Consider the following 22,165-nt stretch of genomic DNA (forward strand, 5'->3'; position numbering starts at 1 on the left):
CCACGCGTTGCCGTACTTACTGCTATATAAAAAGACTTCAACAAAGAACTGATTTGTGTTGCATAGCAGTAAGTAACTAACAGATGCTGTATGGCATTCTGAAGTATTAACCCTAATTATTTTATGGTGATTTGGCTACCTCTTGTGTGTAAACAATCACTCATCCAAGCTTGTGAATGCTATAATTAGACACAAAGCTGTTAGTGGATAACCAGGACTAACATATATAGGAAATCTTGCCAGTTCATATGAAAGCTTGTGCTCTTCTTCAATAGAACCTATTTTAAACATTGTACCTTGTTTTTTTATCTTTTTGATTGACTCTAGCATGTTCTTAAAGTCATTATCAGAGGAAAAAAACACTTTCAACCAAAGCCATTTTGTTTTCATCATATTATGTTAATGTGTACACACAGTGAATCTGTTAGAGTAAAATTTGCTGTCACTCTTGGAACATTGTCAAAGTTGATGTTCTTGGACTGCCATTTACCTGCAGGCCAACCAGATTTAAAGTCAGGTCTTAAAATCATAAACTGACTTGAGTGACCATTTCTGCTAGATATGTAAGGCTTAATTTAATTTCATCTTCAGAACAGAGATTGTTCTGGCAGAAACACACTGCTCAAAGAAGGCACACTGAGTCTGAGGAAGGCAGTAGAATCAAGCTTCATTGCGTGATGCATACACAGACTCAAATCAAGTAAAATGAGCAATTAGCAAATCCAGGGTGCTTACATTTATTACAATTATTATCACTTATGCAAAATACTCTCCTCCTTCTGGTTCTTATCATCATTACCTAATATTCAAACCCACCATTACCTAATGTCCATCATTTGACCGAAACTGCCATCATTACTTCATACCCCGTGCAGGTGTCCAAAACTTATTCATTGATCAAGTACACAGCTTAAGTCGAAACCAGTATGGCCCTCATAAGATATTGTGTTTCTCAAATGAAAGTTATTTGACGTCCAAGCATCTCTCAAGGTTGAGGTTTTAACCAGCTGCATTTCTAAAACAATGGTCTGCTTAGGCCAATCAAAGTACACAGTGTCCTTGACTAAAGTTTTAAGCTTAGCAGAAAGATATTGGTGGTTTGCAGCAGCAAAGAGGAAAATAATAAAATAGGCAGACGCAGGTTTTTAATAATTTAACCCTTACTATACTAGTGTGCATTACGATATAATACTTATTTTCTTATATGTTTATAATTCTTTTTGAATATACCATATATACTCATGTATAAGTCACGTCTTGAAACCCCAAAAATTGATCATAAAATTAGACCCCGACTTATACACCTGTTCAAAAATTTTTTTTTTTGTACATCTTCCCTTGCCGCCTCCAATCCTGCATCAGTTTCTCAGATGCATCAACTTTTGTTGCAGCAGTGCAGTTACCGATTTCTTTTGCTACTTCAACGACATTAATTTAAAACCAGCTTCTTCTGACCGAACTCTCCATCGTAGATAAGGGATGCTCTTATTTTAAAGGTTTATGAGAGTGTGAGATGCAAAATACACAAATCAGTGCAAATGTTGCTTTGGCATAGTTCGGGTATTACTGTGTGGTCACATAGGCACAATAGAGTGAGAGAGAGAGAGAGGGAGGGAGGTTAGGAGCATGCATGGCAGTGTGCTCTGTGGTTACTCTCTCAGGTGGGCATTAGCATATCATAATCTCTTGGACCAATAGCGTGAGTTTTCTGCATTCAACTCAAATGACTGACATTATAAAATACCAGAAATTATATGATAAAAATAAGTCCGGACTTATCTGTGGGAGAACTTCTACGCAGGTATATACAGTATGCAGATCATCAACTTTAAGAATATTCTTTTCTACAAGACATGCAGAGAAAAAAATAAATGCTAGATCCTAGTCTTGAAGCAAAGAAAATGAGCTTAAGGAAGAAAAATGATTGACCACGGGAGAGAGTAATCAGTGATTCGTTTTTATTTTCCCACATTCTACTTATTGCTATGTGGTGTGACGAAATTTACAAATTTAAAATGTTTTGGTAATTGCAGGTCACATTTAAACAGGGAGTAACACAAGCTGTAACATCAGGCGTATGTGAAAAATGTAGAGCAGCCTATATTACTGTGCCATGGGCTGAAAGGAGATGTCTGCATTAGAATGCATATCTCATGTTTTTTATTCTCAACCTGAAAAATCCATTTAGCCCCTTTTCATAAGTCACTTTTTCTAATATAAGATTGCACATAGTCTAAACTTATTGAGGAATCAGCCTTGAGCACACAACCAAAATATTGTACATTAAACCAATTTAAAGTCACCAACTTAATCTGCATATCTGAAAGACATAAAAGGATGTCAAAGTACATGGATAAATAATGGCATGGACGCAGGCAAAACGTGAACACTCCTCACTGACATTAGCCAAGCAAGGGTGCAGACTCAGGTCCAAATGATTTAAAGCAGCAGCAGCAGCAGCACTAGTCAATCGGCCACCGGGACAGCCACATTGAAACATACAAACATGATGGCATCATGGCACCTATATGTTTACCAGCTGAATGATATTATTTGCTTTCACAGATTAATAGGTCGACAAATTACTTATCTTACCTTATCTGCACCTGCTTCATATGTATGTTTCTGAATGGGCAGGATGGTCATTAATTAAGAACTGGCATGACATTCGCAGAGTAACCTTTAAGAACGCAAATGCCACTCTGCAGCTCTAATTACAGCTAATTGACCAGACATTCACATCATGCACTCGTGTGCCATAGCAACCTGCCTTTCAAAGTTGGGACACCCCATGCAACACAAGACGGAATAGGCCGATCAACACGTATTTAGGCCTATTTGAGATTAATGAATTTTTCAAAAAAGCAAGTACATATTTACAATCAGATCCTCCACAGCTTGCTTTGTTTACATCGAAGAAGCAGTGCATGGGATGTTGGGATTCACTATATCTTGCTTGCCTTTTCATCTTTTCATATATGCAAGGATTTTATTATACACACCATCTGTTTAAACAACACACAGAACAGGGCATGTTCACTCTATGGTAAGGTCATGACTTTATTTTCAAAGCCCTGACTAAGCTGGACAGGGAATGTCTGCCTAATTTATGTTTTTTGGAAATGAATGATTGAGTGCATATTCATATAAGAATACTAAACATTGTATTTCTTTGGGAGATTGTTACTTATTTACTATGAATGGAACAGTGGTTATCATCCTGGTTTCATATCCTGCATCTATTTGTTGTCTGTGTAAAGTTTACATGTCTGCCTGAGTTTTCCTCCAGATTCTGCAGTTTTCCTTTCACAGATCCCAAAGACACGCAGGTTAGGTTAACTGGTGACTTTCAATTGTTCCTCTGCAAGTAGACCCTGAATAAACTGGTTCCCTGTGCTGGGCTGTTTCTTACCTTGTGCCCTACTGTATATTGTCTGGAAACAATCTAACCCCATAAGACCCTGAACTGGATTAATCAGGCTTAAGAATGTTTTGCTTTATTTTTTAATAAATTTCCACCCATCTATTTAAAGAACCCCTTTAATCTACTGTACTTGAGAACACAATGAGCTGAAGCAACAGAGCAGGAACCAATCCATGACAGGAAGCAAAACCATCACATCCACAATGCCATTTCAAAGCGCCCAATCACCTTATGTGCCAATGAGGGCCAAATAACTAATTCACAGCTCTGATAAATGTATTTAAACCTTGTCATTCCATCCCTACATAAGCCAAACATAGGGTCATTTGTCCCAGCTTGTTTTCTTAAATGCTTTGAGTCAATAGAAATGTTTTCTTGTAAACAAACACAAATCACTCAAACAAATGAGAATAACATATGCCTCAAAACCATCCAAAAAAGCTCTGTATTCTCACTGAAATGAAGTCATACAGTAAGCTCATTCTAAATATGGAGGGTGCTGAGAAATTTATTAATGCATTTATTTCTAAAAAGACTGATTATTACAATGTGTCAATCATAGGCTGTTCAAAAAATATTCTATGCAGCTTTCAGATAATTCAAAACACTGCTGCAAGAATCATTACAAGAATTACAAATACAAACATAACTCCTGTTCATAAGCTATTACATTGGCTTCCAGTTACATTTAGGGCTAATTTCAAAATCCTTCTCCTTAAAAAGCCTTAAATGGTCAATACCCTACTTACAGTATCTATCTCAACATTACTCACAAACTGGAGCGTGCATTAAGATTTTAAGGTCCCAGCCTACTAAAGATTCCAAGGTTTAATAAAAAGTAGTGGATGGTCAACCTTTTAGCTACAGTATAGTGCTTCTGTCATGATTTAGAGTCAGGAATGTAGTAAAGACAGTGTGAGGCCTTCAAATCGGCAGCAGAGTAGGCCAAGGTCCCCACTGACCTCACGCCAATGCAATCAGATATCTCAATACTGCCTGAGGTTGCAAGCTACCCAATGCAAGAAATGAGAAAACTGGCTTTAAAGATCAAAATGGCTGTAACAATTATATATATATATATATATATATATATATAGTGACAAATGTAGAGGGAGTAGCAGCCGCTCATACAGTGTCCATTTTAGGACATCCTCCTCCCTCCGAGAAAACTCCATCCTTCCTACTACCTTGGACAAAACATTCCTCCTCCCTGCGAGGAATCCCCCGTCAACCCTCCTCCCTCCTCCCTCCTCTCTCGTTCCACCACCGTCCCCTCTCAGTTCTCAGTTCTCCGATGTCAGTTTTCCGTCATTGGCCTTCAGGTCTCCGTCATCCATCCCCCTTTTGGCATTTTCGTTAAGGAAGTGACGTAATACTCCAGTTCCACCTTCTTCACAAGTTCATTCGCCGAAAAGTTTGTCAATTATATTTCACAGTAAGAATTTACAGCACGACTCAAACGCGGGAACGAAGGTAAATGACGTTAATTGTTGAGTGTCTTTTAATACTGTGTAAGTATACATATTAACACGTATGCATTAAAACTTTTTTCTTTCTGAAGGGCACAAACCACTTCGGACTTAAGCCGTTAAATGCGGGAAATTTTCGTTACAGACAAATAAGCGCAACATATTATCAGTTGTATTGTATGCTTACAATACATGTAGAAATGTGTTAATCATTAACTAATAGTATGGGATGGGGTTTTTCTACTCAGCTACAGATGCCGATGGAGACCAGAACTGCTTTGGAAAAATACGAACGCCTTAAGGCCGATCTGGAAGAAGGTAGCGCAGCGCCTTGATTTAAACGATTCCATGTCTTGGTGGGTTTGCGTAGCTTGTTGTCAATATCTTTACACTTGTTTTTAAGGCTTATTGACTGAAAGGGGCTTTCATGAAAAAGTTAGGGCTTTGCTACAGGATACGCCCTCTACAAGCCAAGGAAGTAAAAGTAAAGGTATATATTTCTGTTTTATTTAAACCTTTTTAAGTTCGTATGCATAGCCCCATTTTACCGTTTTACTTTTTTTTTTCTTTCTTCAGTAATATTAAATCTCCCTAAAGAAAAACAACACATACATTTTACTTTTTTGTATCTCTTTAGTAATTTTTTAGTGTAAAAGGATAACCTGTATTTAAACCTTTTATGTTACTTTATGAAGTTATTTTACACAATGTTGAAAAATTAATAAGAAAGTTACATATTTTGGCAGATGCTGCTTTAATTTTCAATGAAATGAAAAAAGCCATCCAAGAAAAAACATCAGTGAAGAAGAAGCAGTTTGCACTATGTAAAAAGGAGAAACCCTCATTTATAAAGGTTTGCTGCAGATGACTTAACTGAAAATAAAATAGTCCCTATATGTATAATACATATTTGTCTATTTGACTTATGCCTTTATCCAAGCAACTTGCAACATCTGAGGCACAATTTGTTACATTACTTTTGTTTTTTGCAGCATAGGCAGGTGAAGTGACTTCCTCAGGGTCACACAGTGGTGTCAGTACCAGGATTTGAACCGACAAGCTCCGGGTTTGCAGTCCAAAACCTTAACTGCTATGCCACACTGCCTGTCTTAATCGTACAATTTTCTTTTTTATGCACATTAGTTCACATTTAGTACCTTTTGTGAATTTTATATCAAAGTTCTAAATACAATTTTTGTTTAAGGTGAAGGTGTTGGCAATGTAATGGAGACCTAGAACAAAAAAAAAAACCTGGAAAATACCATAAGATAATGCTGGAAGAAGAGCCTCCTAAATTTTTAATGAAACCATTGGATGGTTATGATGATATAATAGAGAAAGCCAAAGAAATGTTTTGGAAAGATGACAAAAGAAATGAAGCTCAGTACACACTGTGCAATGCGGATGGATGAAGGTGGCCCAAATCAGATTTTGAGAAGGAGTATTTATCATTAAATGAAATTCCAGATATATGGAAGAAAACATTACATGTTGGTCGTAGAGATTTAGGTACTTCTTTTAATAGTTTAATCTGTGTTATGTACTGAACGTATTGCCATTTAATCGAAAAATTAATATAACCATGAACACAGAAATGTTACATACAAACCAAAATGTGCAATAGTAAATTAACACTTTAAACATCTACTGTATATTGGTCCATGGTTTCTATATGTAAGCACATTAAAGTGTTGCTTTGACACTGTAAGAGTTATTGTAACACTTTACAGGCCGTTTAAAGAAAAATTCCACCTGTTGTAAGACGAGTATTTAAAAAAGATTATTAAATACTCTTTGAGAACATAAAAAAATGGCAAACAAGAAGAGTTCTTTTAGTGCTTGTTTGTTAACAGCTAAGCTTTTGTAAGTATTTCCAGATACTTCTTTAACTATCGATTTCTCCTTCTACTATATGAGTTGATGTATTCCAGATTACCAAGATGATTATTTTTTATTTCATTATAGGGAAGGACAGTGTTAGTGATTTTAAAATTTACTACAGTTACATTGCTGCTAAAGTACACATACACTCTTTTTCACTTCTTTAAAGTTTAACTATAACAGAGCAGCACTTGACCCTTACCTAAACTGAGAAATCAGAATCTGCAGAACATTATACACATTTAACTGATGATTGTCTTTTGCTTTCCTATAGAGAAAACCAATGATGGACAACTTACAAGGTATTGAAATATTTTTATAATTAATTTAATTTAAACCTAGATTAGTATTAATTTGTTTTTCTTTGTCTGGAGTACTTCGTGATTTTCTTTTTTAATTTTGCCTAATAGCTCAACTTTCAGGAAGCTTTTCCTTTGGGGTAAGACTGAAATACAGTTTTAATCAAATAAAAATAATGTGCTTTTCATTTTATGCCATTGTTTTACTGCATTAGAAAAATCATTGTTAATTGAAAGTGAATTTATGTTCATAACTTTCTTCAGCTGATGGTGTCATCTAGTAAAAAACATTGTTCACTAGCAATTGCTGAAAATATGGAAGATGGTTCATTAAAGTCTGATGTTCAAACACCTCCTTATCATGCAATTCCTCCAGGTATGTTGTAATGCAGACATAGTGAAAAGCAATATTTTTGTATTTTGAAAAAAAAGGGGATTTATTCTTCTAAATTCATAAATGCTGCATTCAAGGGTTTGGTGTTTTGTAAAACATTTGCTGCCTCATTTAACTTAACTGTTTTAGTTGTCTGTATGATTGTTATTTTTAGCTTAATGGTATTATTTTTGTTTTTTTATTTTCATTTCCTTCACAAGTGTACATGCCACGAGTTCCATATGTTGATGATGGACAAATCAAATTCAATCCTGATTTGGCTGTGGGGTCAGGGTCATTTGAAACTGTGTACTTTGGTTCATATCAGGGAACACCAGCAGCAGTAAAGAAGATTCCTGTTGATGACAGTAATGACTTTTTGCATGAGATCCTTGTTTGTTTGTAAGTTCTTTTTTCCCTTTATATTTTTTGTAGTGAAACTTGATTGTTTAAATTTGTTTAGTTTACTGTTGGTTTCTGAAAACTGTGAACATCAGACAACTGAATGTAAAAGAAAACTTTTCTAAAAGCTTGTATTAAAGAGAAAAAAAAATGACAATTTAAGGATATTTCCATTACAATGTGTTGTAAAGTCTTTATTTTTAAGGAGAATTGTAAATGAACATGTTATGTACAGTTATGTTTAATGTTGGTATTTTTTTTATCTGTAGAAGACTTTCTCATCCAAATATTTGTTAGATTCTTGGCTGCTACCAAAAAAGATCAGTATATACTCGTAGCAAACGAGTATATTCATGGAGCAAGTTTACACATTGTACTTCATAGTGCAGACAGTCCAGTGAAGGTATGGAATGTTCTGTTGTCTTTAACTTGATATAACAAGAGTTTTTGACCTTTGAACCTTTTAAATTAACTTTTCAAAAATGAGCAATGTTTTTACTTGAAAATATGCATTCTAAAAAAGGATATTGTTAGTTGTTTTTCTAAACCATTCTAAATCTTTTTATGTTACCATGTGTCATGTGAAAAAATTGCTTTCTATTCTTGCAAGTTAATATAAATGCAATAATACTCCTTTAAAAAGGAAAAAAAAAATATGGATTATTAAAGGATAAATATGTTTGTTATTTCTGACATTCTTCCTATAGACTATTCAAGATACCTTTTATAAGCAGTTTCATTTTGCATCCTTGGTAAAAAGCTTGCCAGTTAACATTCCACTTTCTCAGGCAGCTTTAAATTGTTTCATTTTCCTATCTGTGTAGTTATCACATTTTGTGCTTGTAATGTAGCTCCATGATAACCTAAAAAAATTAAAGAATTGCTAAAGCTGTAAAGTTCTACCTGTAGTTTTTGTTAAGTGCTACAAAAGGCATCGTAAAAGGGTAAACAGCTACACTAACCCTGTTAAATCAATTCTAATAGTATTAAGGTAACATTTTAAATTGTACATGTGGAAAGTATGGACCATCTATGCAGCTATAGTGTTAATTTAACAGTGGTAATTTTACTGTTTATAGTGATATAGATATTAGCGTTATAAATAAAATTATACCTGGAAATTACAAGTTCACATCAGCTTTTTTAGGATAACTTCCTGACCTTGATGCATTGAATATTACTTGGATAATTCAGGTTGGTTTTACAAATCATTTCTCATTTTGTAGTTAGAAGCAGAAGAAAAAAATTATGTTGCACTTGATGTGGCAATGGCTGTGGAATACATCCATTCTAAGAATGTAATACACCAGGACCTGAAGCCTGCAAACATCCTGGTAGGATATATTTTTTAAACAGAAATTGAAAATACAAGGAAAACAAAAGAGTTACTGTTTTAGTATGGTTTCACTTTGATACCTCTTTTGTAAATTAATATGGCCTATTAAACTCTATTTAGACATTCTTTATGTGATTCTGGGCCATATAAAAATAAATAGCTGTTTTGGGATGTTTTTCTATATCAGTCACAATCGCAAGTTTAACATTTTGAATTCTAAGCTTGTGTTTACTTTTGTGCAAAACGCAGGGTAAACATGTATTCTGTTTAGGTAACAAACCTATGCTTTGTTGATCATTTGTGTTTCATTAAGTAAATTCATTTTCATTTCTGTAATTTTTGTCTTCTAGATTGAAGGCAGCAGCAAAAAGGCCTACCTTACCGACTGGGGTTTAGCCAATGTTCGTGACTCAGTTTCGCTAAGGCAAGGGAGCAAAATATCTGGGCTTTTAAGCGGACCTCTTGGTGGTACTGCTATTTACACAGCTCCTGAATGTCTGCTAACTTATCAACCTTGTTCTGTACATTCAGACATATGGTCCATCGGCATAACATTTTTAGAGCTGTACACAAACACTGTTCCATGGTCTGTAAAGACCTGTAAAGAGCTGTGCCAGTTAATGTCAAAAGAGGCAGCTCCAAATGCTTTAAACAAATTCAATTCATTTTGCACACAATATGTACATGTGTAAAATATACACCATCAGAAAGAATTTCGACCTCAAACCTAGTTCTTCTGTTAAAATCATTGGACAACACTGATTTAAAAAAACATTATGGATACCATTGGTAATTAGAAAATGAAATGTTTTAGATAATGACCTTTGTTTTATTCATCCCCAAGAGGAAAGTGAAATGTTTAGTTTTTCCTGTCATTAAAATGTGTTAAATTATATACTGTATGCAGGAAAAAAGTCCATACAATTATTTTGATTGTTGTTCTTCTTGATGTTATGACTGTAAAATTGTGATGCAAATAAATAATGTCTCTCCCAGAGAAGAAAATCAGCCATCTAAGTTGTACTCAACAAATTCATAAATGGTGCTTAATTCTTCTGTCACAAGGAACTCTAATATCGGTTCAGGTTCATAAAATTAATGGACTGATAATGGTTAAACATAGATTATGGAAGGATACTAAAGGTTCTATATAAATATCCTCTGGGTTGTTTTAAATTTTTATAATGGATCTTTCTATGTGTAAAGGCTAAAAAAAAAAAAGTATGATTAAACCAATTTATTTTCACAACAACAAAATTTATTTTGTATGAGAAGAATTTACTATTTTTTCATATATTTCAAAAGCCTGTACAAAGTTATCTGGCTCAATCAGATTCAAATTGGCCATAAGGGTTGTGATGTGATTTGCAGTTGTTAGATAGGAAGCCATAGCATCATCAACTGAATAACCATCCATTGATCTAGGGTGAGTAAACACAGTGGAGCACAACTGCCTGAAAGCAACATTGGCCACAGTCAGGGTGGATCCCTTTTCACAAGCCATAGTGTCTGCATGCTGCTGAAGATCATCATCAATTGTGGACAGCATATTTGGAGTTCCTATTAATGACAAAAAATAAATGAGTGGAATGAGTAGACAGTAAATGAGCACTCTCCATAATACCATATATGCAAAATACAATACTAAAAAACAGATTAGACAATGGGTTAGGTTTGGCAGATTTTATTATCTCAGAGGGAAATTTGTTTGCAGTGGTAAAGTGTAAAAGCACAGAATATTGTTACACAGACACAGGAAAACAAGCCAAGACTAATCACATGACAGTAAGTCAGTACATACTCAAAGGCACACAAGATTCTTACAACGAAAACTAATTTTAATACTACCTAATAACTCTTACAACTGCTGGAATTCAAAATGCTTATAACTCTGGGAATCAGAGAATTCTTAAAACTATTGATCTTAAATCATTTAGAACCTTAATCTGCAGCCTTATGGCAACAAATAAAATGTGAGAAGCAGAAGATTGCCGTGTGTGAAAGAACTGAGCTAACCTTCTAACTTTTTTTGTGGTGTAGCTCAGTGAGAGAGAAATTTATTGCTACTTTTGACGGTGTTGTTTATACAGTTTATGTTCTATAAGGCTGAAGTTTCTAAGCTAACAGATAAAACCAAATGTGACAAAATAATTAATAGTTGGCTTACATATGTTATCATAGTTTTGTCCAAAATAGTTTAAACATAAAACCTTATCAGGTAAGCATGAAAATAGATTTGGATAGGCTCTGTTTAAAGGTAACATTACCAGATGGAGGACAAAAATAGAGCATGTCTGGTTTTCCAAATGGTCCTGCAGCTAAAGTCTGCTTACGAATCCTGTGGTTGTTCCATTCAATGCGCTCAGAGTAAAGCTGCCTTTCAATTAGAGGTAAAAAGCAATATTGGACACAGAAGGAAATATATAAAAAACATTTTTTTTTTCTGATTAAACTGTTTTATAGTGATGTAGACAACTATCCTAGTGTATCCAGTCACAAGCAACTGTGAATAGCATGGCAGTTCTCTCACAGGTTCACACAATTACAACATTCACCAAAACTTTGGGATGCCAAGTAACCTTAACACATGTATATGTGATGCAAAGGAAAACACGTTTCTGGAAAAAGCTACTCTTATATGTGGTTAACATGAAGATTCCATATAGATAGGTACCAGGCCAATACTTCCGACTGGCAATACAGTAGAGCTAAATACTGAACCGTTATAATGCTGAAAAATACAGCATTTTTGCTGATTACTTCATAAGGTCCTTCACAAAAAAAGCAACTTTATTACCAAAATACACTGACTCGTATTTTGCAATTTTCAGATGCTCCTCCATCATAGGCTGCATTAATAATGGAGACGAGTTATGGCGTTATTTCAGTGCCACTATTCTGAGCACACGTAAAAAAATATTGAGCGCACGTAAAAAAAGATTGCAAGTGCAAGTGTTGCATTTTGAAGAGAAATTTATTTTGAGCGTACAAAAGCTGAATTTGAGTGAACAAAATTCATTGCTGCGTGCAAAAAATGTATTTCAGTGTTTGCGCTTATCCATATACACACACACAATAGCACCCCCTCTCGCTCAGTTTTTTCATTTGCGCTTGCTCGCATGTGTTGCTTGCGCCACAACATTCTCTGCTGCGAGCGCTCAACTCTCTGTACACCGTTATAAGTGTGCCACAAAACCAACCAATCACAGACTTGGTTTCAAAAATTCTGATTGGCTCTTACGGTCTCCAATCAGCTCGCTAGCTGCTGCATTCCTGAAACAGTCAGTTGGCATGGTTGTATAATGCAACTACATTATACTACACCAACGATAGTCTTAACAAATAATATATTTTAAAATAAAATAATTAAAGATATTATCCGCAAATTGGGGTTTAATTGAGTTTAGCTGGATTTAGCTACATTTCGGACTGTTTCCGGAATGCAGCAGCTAGCGAGCTGATTGGAGACCGTAAGAGCCAATCAGAATTTTTGAAACCAAGTCTGTGATTGGTTGGTTTTGTGGCACACTTATAACGGTGTACAGAGAGTTGAGCGCTTCGCAGCAGAGAATGTTGTGAGCGCAAACACATTGCGAGCAAGCGCAAATGAAAAAACTGAGCGAGAGGGGTGCTATTGTGTGTGTGTATATGGATAAGCGCAAACACTGAAATACATTTTTTGCACGCAGCAATGAATTTTGTTCACTCAAATTCAGCTTTTGTACGCTCAAAATAAATTTCTCCTCAAAATGCAACACTTGCACTTGCAATATTTTTTTACGTGCGCTCAGAATAGTGGCACTGAAATAACGCCATACGAGTCAAGAGCACAGGATGTTTGTAGAAGACTTTGTCTTGCGGTGCCAGGACAACCTGCAATTCAGTATCAGCAAGAAAAAATTCCTTTGACCAATCACCATCCAGGGGAGGACGTGTACGTGGAAGAGGTGCAGAGCTACAAGTACCTGGGGATTCACATAAACAACAAACTGGACTGGTCTGACAACACGGTGTCTCTGTACAAGAAGGGCCAGAGCAGAGTGTACTAGTTATGGAGACTCAGGTCTTTTGATGTGTGCAGCAAACTGTTGGAAATGTTCTACCAGTCCATAGTAGCCAGTGTGATGTTCCATGCTGCAGTCTCCTGGGGAAGCAACCTGAGCACAAAAGAAGCACAGTGCCTGAACAAACGTATCAGGACAGTCTGCTCCATGACAGGGCAAACCCTGGACACACTGGAAGCTGTTGTAAAAAAAGAGAACTGTGACAAAATTGGATGCCATCATGAAAAATGCCCTCCAGTAGGCAGTGTCTTGGAGTACTTTTAGCCACAGGCTCATTCCACCATGGTGTATTAAGATGCACCTCTGGGGATCTTTTCTGCAAACTGCTATCAGGCAATTCAATGCTTCCACCAGGGGCACTCGTGAAGTTCTTTTTGAAATATCTGCACAATATACATTATATTTATATTTGCTTATCGACTGATTGATAGTTTGGCTATATTATTTATCCTGTGAGTCTGCTGCTGTATGTGTTTCAATTTCCCCATAAATGACACCTTTAATTGGCTAACTAAAAATATTACAATATGCAAGCTTTTGAGGAAACTCAGGCCCCTTTACATCTTACCTTACATTCAGTCTCCATTATGTAAATATAATTTTTAATTAGAAAAATATCAACTAATAAATAGATAAGCATTTACACATATACTGTGTATATGAATCAACATATATATATATAAATAAATAAATGTACAATACATACATATTTATGGGATTGGATAGTTATAAAATTTCAGCTTCCACCATTGCCTGTCAAAAAGGCTAAATTTCTTAGGTGTACTAAGGGAATGCTAACAATACTATATGTAATCATTAGTTAATCAGAGACATGTATTACATCTACATTACATACCTCAAAATGTTTTTGCCAGAAACATATCCATGATTTTTTTAGGTATCCATTAAAGTACTCTGCTCGCTTTTAGAAATAAAAACAGAATATAATATTGGTGATTTTTTCACCCAAAATATTAAATTCAGTCATTTAATTCTTGTCAGCAAATACTCACAAGGGATATTGTCACACATCACATTACTTTTGACAGGCTTTATGATGCAGTAATTGTTGAAAGCATGTGCATTTTCCTACTGTACATAGGTCTTTCATCTTTAAAGGTAAAGTCACAATAACGAAATATACAACAATCTGGTATTTTTTTATATACTTACTTGATTATGTATAGACTTCCCATATCTGAAACTGTTAACTCCTGCTAAGCTGTCATGGTGACGGTATCTAAAAGACATCTGTATAATGGCAACTAAAGAATTTTCACAACCCCTATCTGCTCTCACAAGGCGTGGACAACCTATAGCCATAACAATTCAAAAATAAATAAAACACAGTAATTTAAAGCACACAGCCAGAAAAGTGCTCTATAAAATATTAAGAAAATCTTCTAACAATATGCAGCTAAAGAAATTAATTTATTATATGAATTAACTGGAAACGAAAGTAAACGTTTCACCATTTTCTGTTTCCACTGCATCAAGAAAATATCTAGCAATGAAACGTGGATTCCGATTGGAGGTCCCTGCATGTAGCCATATAACACGTCTTGAATATCTACATAAAGATATGAAAATATGCAAAAAACATACATAGAGAATATACATATTAACAGAACAGTATTGATCACAATAATACCGATTCATCTTGTCTCTACATACCCATCAATACACAGATGAATCCAGATTCCATAAAAACGCAATTTATCATTTCCTGTAACAAACAAAATTCAATAAATGAACCCTGCAAACACAGTAATAACATTGCATCTACATTAAAAAACATTGGGTTTAAAGTTCCTTGCAAGAATCTCAGATTTCACAGTTTTGCACTTTCTATTCTTATCATATGGATCATGTACATTAGAAAAAAAACAGAAAAACAAAGCCAATATAAGACATGCCATCAATGTGCCAAGTGTGATTGGGGCCCTTTGTTGAGTACTGGCATCTCAGAATTTTGCGATTTCCTGGCTATCGTGTGTGCAGCCCCCTTGCATCCAATTGACGCATTACTTCATGTACATCATTTCTACAGAAAAAAATAATTTTTGAAGTCACATATTTAAGGAAGGGAATGAGTGTTTACTGTTAACCAAGTAGTCAAAGAAACAACATAAATAGATAAAACATGCTGTAGAATTAGACACAGGATACTGATAGCATGGTCGAATTCCTCTGAAGTCCCTCACACGTCTATACATAGCTCGAACACCTTTCATTGGGGGCCACTTTTTTAATTCACTCTAAGATACAAAAATAATTTGGATTTAATTAATTCACTTAATGATCACCTCCATAATCAAGGAGTCAGTAATACTGGTACCTCAACTGCAGCAAAAATTTCATTTTTGGGGCGGTCATTACTCCTTCTGAACAATTTCATTTTGTGCAGTCTTCTCAGTTGGCGATCTCTGAAAATGTTACAAAAATTAACCATGTCCTTCTGTTCTTTAAATCTTAAAACAATGCATAATATTTGTAATTGGTGGAACAAACTTTTATGCTGTAGTCATCTGCTGCAATATATTATCTGAGATAAAATTTGATAAAAAATCATTTGCATATTTTTGTTCTACCAAAATAATTTACAGACTGAAAAAATATGAATGCTTAATACTGAACTATGTTTTTACACAATACACACTAAGTGAACCAATTACAATAGCATATGGTACAATGAAATGTGGAATTAAAAATGATTATGAATGACCTTTCCCAAAGTATAAAGATATAATCCAAAATCTTATGAAAATTTATGAAAATATTTAACTTACGATATTTTTCCTCCTCCAAACACTTCAATTACTTTAACCATCTCCTTCTGAGTATACCCTTGCTCAAATAAGTTTCTGATAATACGCAAACCTATGACATGAAACATTTTGATACCAGAACTGTACATACTAATTCAGATTTTTAACAAAAATTTATTTTATTCAGTGTGCAAAACATATTAACATCCTTATGGGATAATTCTTTGGTTTATAAAATTTAAATTACATTACAATTGTATTATTAAGGCTAGTTACTTACTATCATGGTTCTTTACTCCAATGACATGTGAATCTGTGATACAAAGCAAGATAGGCACAATAAACCAACACATTAAATACATTCTGAACAATACATCTTCCTGAAAAAATAACGTCTCTGTAGAAAGCCATGCATTTAGTTAACGTTAAGTATGCAACTTTTTTAGTATTTTCAACAACTGGCACGAGATTATACTACTGATAGTCAAGTATCTACATTGTGTTTCTAAAATTACACTTTAAATATCCAAACGTTAAAACGGCCAAATGGGGCTATGCATACGAACTTAAAAAGGTTTAAATAAAACAGAAATATATACCTTTACTTTTACTTCCTTGGCTTGTAGAGGGCGTATCCTGTAGCAAAGCCCTAACTTTTTCATGAAAGCCCCTTTCAGTCAATAAGCCTTAAAAACAAGTGTAAAGATATTGACAACAAGCTACGCAAACCCACCAAGACATGGAATCGTTTAAATCAAGGCGCTGCGCTACCTTCTTCCAGATCGGCCTTAAGGCGTTCGTATTTTTCCAAAGCAGTTCTGGTCTCCATCGGCATCTGTAGCTGAGTAGAAAAACCCCATCCCATACTATTAGTTAATGATTAACACATTTCTACATGTATTGTAAGCATACAATACAACTGATAATATGTTGCGCTTATTTGTCTGTAACGAAAATTTCCCGCATTTAACGGCTTAAGTCCAAAGTGGTTTGTGCCCTTCAGAAAGAAAAAAGTTTGCATTTACCTTTTAAGTAAAAGGTGAGCTTTTAAGCCTGAGAAATCGCCCCGTAAATGCACACGTTTTAATGCATACGTGTTAATATGTATACTTACACAGTATTAAAAGACACTCAACAATTAACGTCATTTACCTTCGTTCCCGCGTTTGAGTCGTGCTGTAAATTCTTACTGTGAAATATAATTGACAAACATTTCGGCGAATGAACTTGTGAAGAAGGCGGAACTGGAGTATTACGTCACTTCCTTAACGAAAATACCAAAGGGGGGGTGTGGGGGATGACGGAAAACTGACATCGGAGAACTGAGAACTGAGAGCGGACGGTGATGGAACGAGGGACGAGGGTTGACGGGGGATTCCTCGCAGGGAGGAGGAATATTTTGTCGAAGGTAGTAGGAAGGATGGAGTTTCCTCGGAGGGAGGAGGATGTCCTAAAATGGACACTGTACGCTCAACCCAACACAGATAGACGCAGGAGGCACACTGATAAAAACACAATTTTTTTTATTTCTTTCTTAACCTGTGAACAATGCTTTCCCCGTTTCCCACAGGCACATTCAATCCCACTAAGCACAATAACACAATACTCAATACTTTCTCTTTCTCTTTTCTCCTCCACTCCTCCCAGCAAGCTTTGTCTCCCTCCTCCCAACTCTAGCTCCCCGAGTACTGTCTACTGGTTCCTTTTATATGTTACCTGGAAGTGCTCCAGGTGCTTGATAACCTACCTCCGGTAGCACTTCCAGGTGTGGTGAAAAGATTGCCAATACAAGCTCTGGAGCAGCTGCAGCACCCGCTGGCAGTGCCCTCGGATCCCAACAGGGCTGTAGACAACTCCATCTCCCATGAAGCCCTGAGGGAGTCCATGGCACCACTACAACCCATGGGAGCTGCCATCTAGCATCCCAGGGGAGGTACTGTTCTGTCCATGCTTGCTCCCCGGGTCCTCTCAGCAAAGAGATATATAAGCGGCACGGTGGGAGCGCTGCTGCCTTGCAGTAAGGAGATCTGGGTTCACTTGCTGGGCCTTCCCTGCGTGGAGTTTGCATGCAGTGTCTGCATGTGTTTCCTCCATGTGCTCCGGTTTCCTCTCACAATATATATTCACAGTATATATTCCTCTTTCAATATATACATTTTTAAGTGTAGAACAATAGAAAAAGTAAATACCTCAAAGTCTCAAAATTGTCCTGGTGGATTTGATTGAAATTTGCTGACGTTATTGAAAATGAAAATTAGCCAACACATGTTTTGGGATTTGTCAATAAAAAGTAAGTAGTGAGGGAGGCTATTCTAATGCACCGGGTCCTTCTCTCAGCACAGCACTGAGAAATAATTGCACAGAGTTAATGGGTTTGCCGTATATGCAAATGAAGGCTGAACTAGCAATAGGGTGGAATGAGTGAAGAAGGTGAAGTGTTCTGCACATGAAAAAGAGAGGGGATCAGGGCTTCGATTTCATAGATTAACTTCAATATGCTTCAATTTCAATCACACCTGCTCCTCAATATCACTGCTATCATACTAAAGTAAACGTGGTCTGATCTCCAAGGGTGACACACACATACCCTCAACCCTTCTGTACACAGATCTAACCCCCAACTCCTCAATATCATATAAACTGCTCAAAAAAATTAAAGGAACACTTTGAAAACACATCAGATCTCAATGGGAAAAAGAAATCCTCCTGGATATCTATACTGATATAGACTGGGTAATGTGTTAGGAACGAAAGGATGCCACATCGTTTGATGGAAATGAAAATGATCAACCTACAGAGCCCTGAATTCAAAGACGCCCCAAAAATCATAGTGAAAAAATTATGTGGCAGGCTAGTCCATTTTGCCAAAATTTAATTGCAGCAACTCAAAATTGTACACAGCACTTTGTATGGCCCCTGTGTTCTTGTATACATGCCTGACAACATCGGTGCATGCTTCTAATGAGATGACAGATGGTGTTGTGGGGGATCTCCTCCCAGATCTGGACCAGGGCATCACTGAGCTCCTGGACAGTCTGAGGTGCAACCTAGCGGCATTGGATGGACCAAAACATAATGTCCCAGAGGTGTTCTATTGGATTTAGGTCAGGAAAGTGTGGTGGCCAGTCAATGGTATCAATTCCTTCATCCTCCAGGAACTGCATGCATACTCTCACCACATGAGGCCAGGAATTGTCGTGCACCAGGAGCCACTGTACCAGCATAGGGTCTGACAATGGGTCCAAGGATTTCATCCTGATACCTAATGGCAGCCAAGGTGCCTTTGTCAAGCCTGTAGCGGTCTGTGTGACCCTCCATGGATATGCCTCCCCAGACAATCATTAACCCACCACCAAACTGCTCATGCTGAATGATGTTACAGGCAGCATAATGTTCTCCATGGCTTCTCCAGACCCTTTCACTTCTGTCACGTGCTCAGGGTGAACCTGCTCTCATCTGTAAAGCACAGGGCACCAGTGGTGCATCTGCCAATTCTGGTATTCTATGGGGAATGCCAATCGAGCTGCATGCTGCTGGGCAGTGAGCTCAGGGCCCATTAGAGGACATGGGGCCCTTGGGTCACCCTCATGAAGTCTTTCTGGTTGTTTGGTCAGAGACATTCCCACCAGTGGCCTGCTGGAGGTCATTTTGTAGGGCTCTGGCAGTGCTCATCCTGTTCCTCCTTGCCCAAAGCAGCAGATACTGGTCCTGCTGATGGGTTATGGACCTTCTATGGCCCTCTCCAGCTCTCCTAGAGTAACTGCTTGTCTCCTAGAATCTCCTCCATGCCCTTGAGACTGTGCAGGGAGACACAGCAAACCTTCTGGCAATGACACGTATTGATGTGCCATCCTGGAGAAGTTGGACTACCTGTGCAACCTCTGTAGGGTCCAGGTATCGCCTCATGCTACCAGTAGTGACACTGACTGTAGCCAAATGCAAAACTAGTGAAGAAACAGTCAGAAAAGATGAGGAGGAAAAATGTCAGTGGCCTCCACCTGTTAAACCATTCCTGTTTTGGGGGTCATCTCATTGTTGCCCCTCTAGTGCATCTGTTGTTAATTTCATTAACACCACAGCAGCTGAAACTGATTAACAACCCCCTCTGCTACTTAACTGACCAGATTAATATCCCATAAGTTTCATTGACTTTATGCTATACACTGATTAAAAAGTGTTCCTTTAATTCTTTTGAGCAGTATATATATTATATGTATTCTGATGTCCAAAGGGTACAACTTGACTAAAACATCATGTAAGATTTTGTTGTGCATCATGACGGGTTTCACTTCCATCTCTGGAAGGGATGATTTGTGGCATGAGCTGTGAAGTGAAAGATGAAAGGAGCAGAGCTCTGGTAAGACATGTTTAGCAATAAAACCCAAATTGAGTTACCAGAAAGGGAAAGAGAAAAAAGTGGTTTCTTTACGTCCAACACATACAGGTAGCGACTGCATCAGTATAAGTAATAACACAGCTCAATTAACATATCACACACGACCAAAGGGAGAGGGGCAGCCAACATTGTGAAAGGATTCAAATGGACACAGAAAGAGGTTTGGGGGCAGCTGCCTGTATACTTGAAATAGGCTGACAAAAGTGAAGGTTGTGGTACAAAGTTTGTACAGACTTCAGTCCAAAACAAGAACAAATAGACAGGTAAACATGGCACTTCTTAAAGTCAGTCAGGGGAAGTGATGATATTGGGGTAGGAACAGGAAGTGATATCATCAGACCTGGAACTGGAAGTGAAGTCATCAGCACATAACACAAAACCCTCCCCAATGAAGAATGGCATAGAATTACCTTCATTTGAGCCCTTTAGCTGCCTCCCATGAACATGTGTGCAACAACATGTACTGTAGTTTATGAGAATATTTATTTTCATCTGTTCTCTTCTGTATAATTCTTACTTATATCTGGTTTTGAACCTCACATCTTCATAAAAAGTTCTTCCCTTCTTTGTTTACATTTCAGACTCCTGTGTCTTCCTTTCTCTACTAACAAACATTTATGGGGAGAAACCATTGCCTCAAGCTGGCCATTACACACCCCCAGAAATAATTTAAGATGTCTAGACACCATAGTACCAACTGTAATTTTGCTTTACTTTAACAACTACAAGAAACCCTAAAATAAAAATGTTTAATTCATCGTACCACCTAAATGTACAGCCACTAAATAATAATGCCTTTTGCAATAAGGTAAAGTACAACATGATCCAGTGTTTCAACTTTATTGTCTCGCTATAGTTAAAGCAAAAATAACAATAGGAGCTTGAAAATACAACTTATGAAAAATATGAAAAGTAAAGACATAAACAAATGAAAACTGTAAAAATATATTATTAGTCAGTCAGACAGTCAGTCATTATCCAACCTTCTATATCCTGACATAGGGTCAAGGGGGTCTGCTGGAGCCAATCCTAGCCAGCACAGGGCGCAAGGCAAGAACAAACCCCAGGCAGGGCACCAGCCCACTGCAATATATAATATTAATTTTAATAATAATAATATTAATAAAAATAATAATAATGTTAATAAAAATAATAATAGTAAAAAATCCCATAATTTCCATTATTCCTACTTATTACATATTTTAAGTCAAAAGATTACAGTTTCCTCAAAATGTACTTTACAGCGTCCATCAACAAAAGCCAAATCAAGTCATTAGGAAAGCAACAATTGATCAATAGTAGGAATGTTCCAGTCGTGTGCAGTTGTATGTAGTAAGGAGCTCCAGTGAATTAATAATATTCACCCCTATTAAAAAGAAAAAAAATCTACAAATATTGTATACAAAAGAGTGCCGAGTTTGTTACATAGTAATTCTGACACATTTGATTAACTAACAGCACTCTAATTGAGGCCCACTGCCCCAAACTTCCCAGGCCAAGCCAGGTAACATACTGTAGCTACTCACTAATAAAGCAAACATCCATCCATCCATCCATTTACTAACCCGCTGAATCCGAACACAGGGTCACGGGGGTCTGCTGGAGCCAATCCCAGCCAACACAGGGCACAAGGCAGGAACCAATCCTGGGCAGGGAGCCAACCCACCGCAGGCAAACATACACATCTTTGGAATTTGGGAGGAAAGAAAAATACGTAAGAGTAAACCCAACATGAACAGAGGAAGAACATAAA

Source organism: Polypterus senegalus, chromosome 6, assembly GCF_016835505.1.
Source record: "Polypterus senegalus isolate Bchr_013 chromosome 6, ASM1683550v1, whole genome shotgun sequence".
Taxonomy (NCBI): Eukaryota; Metazoa; Chordata; class Cladistia; order Polypteriformes; family Polypteridae; genus Polypterus; species Polypterus senegalus.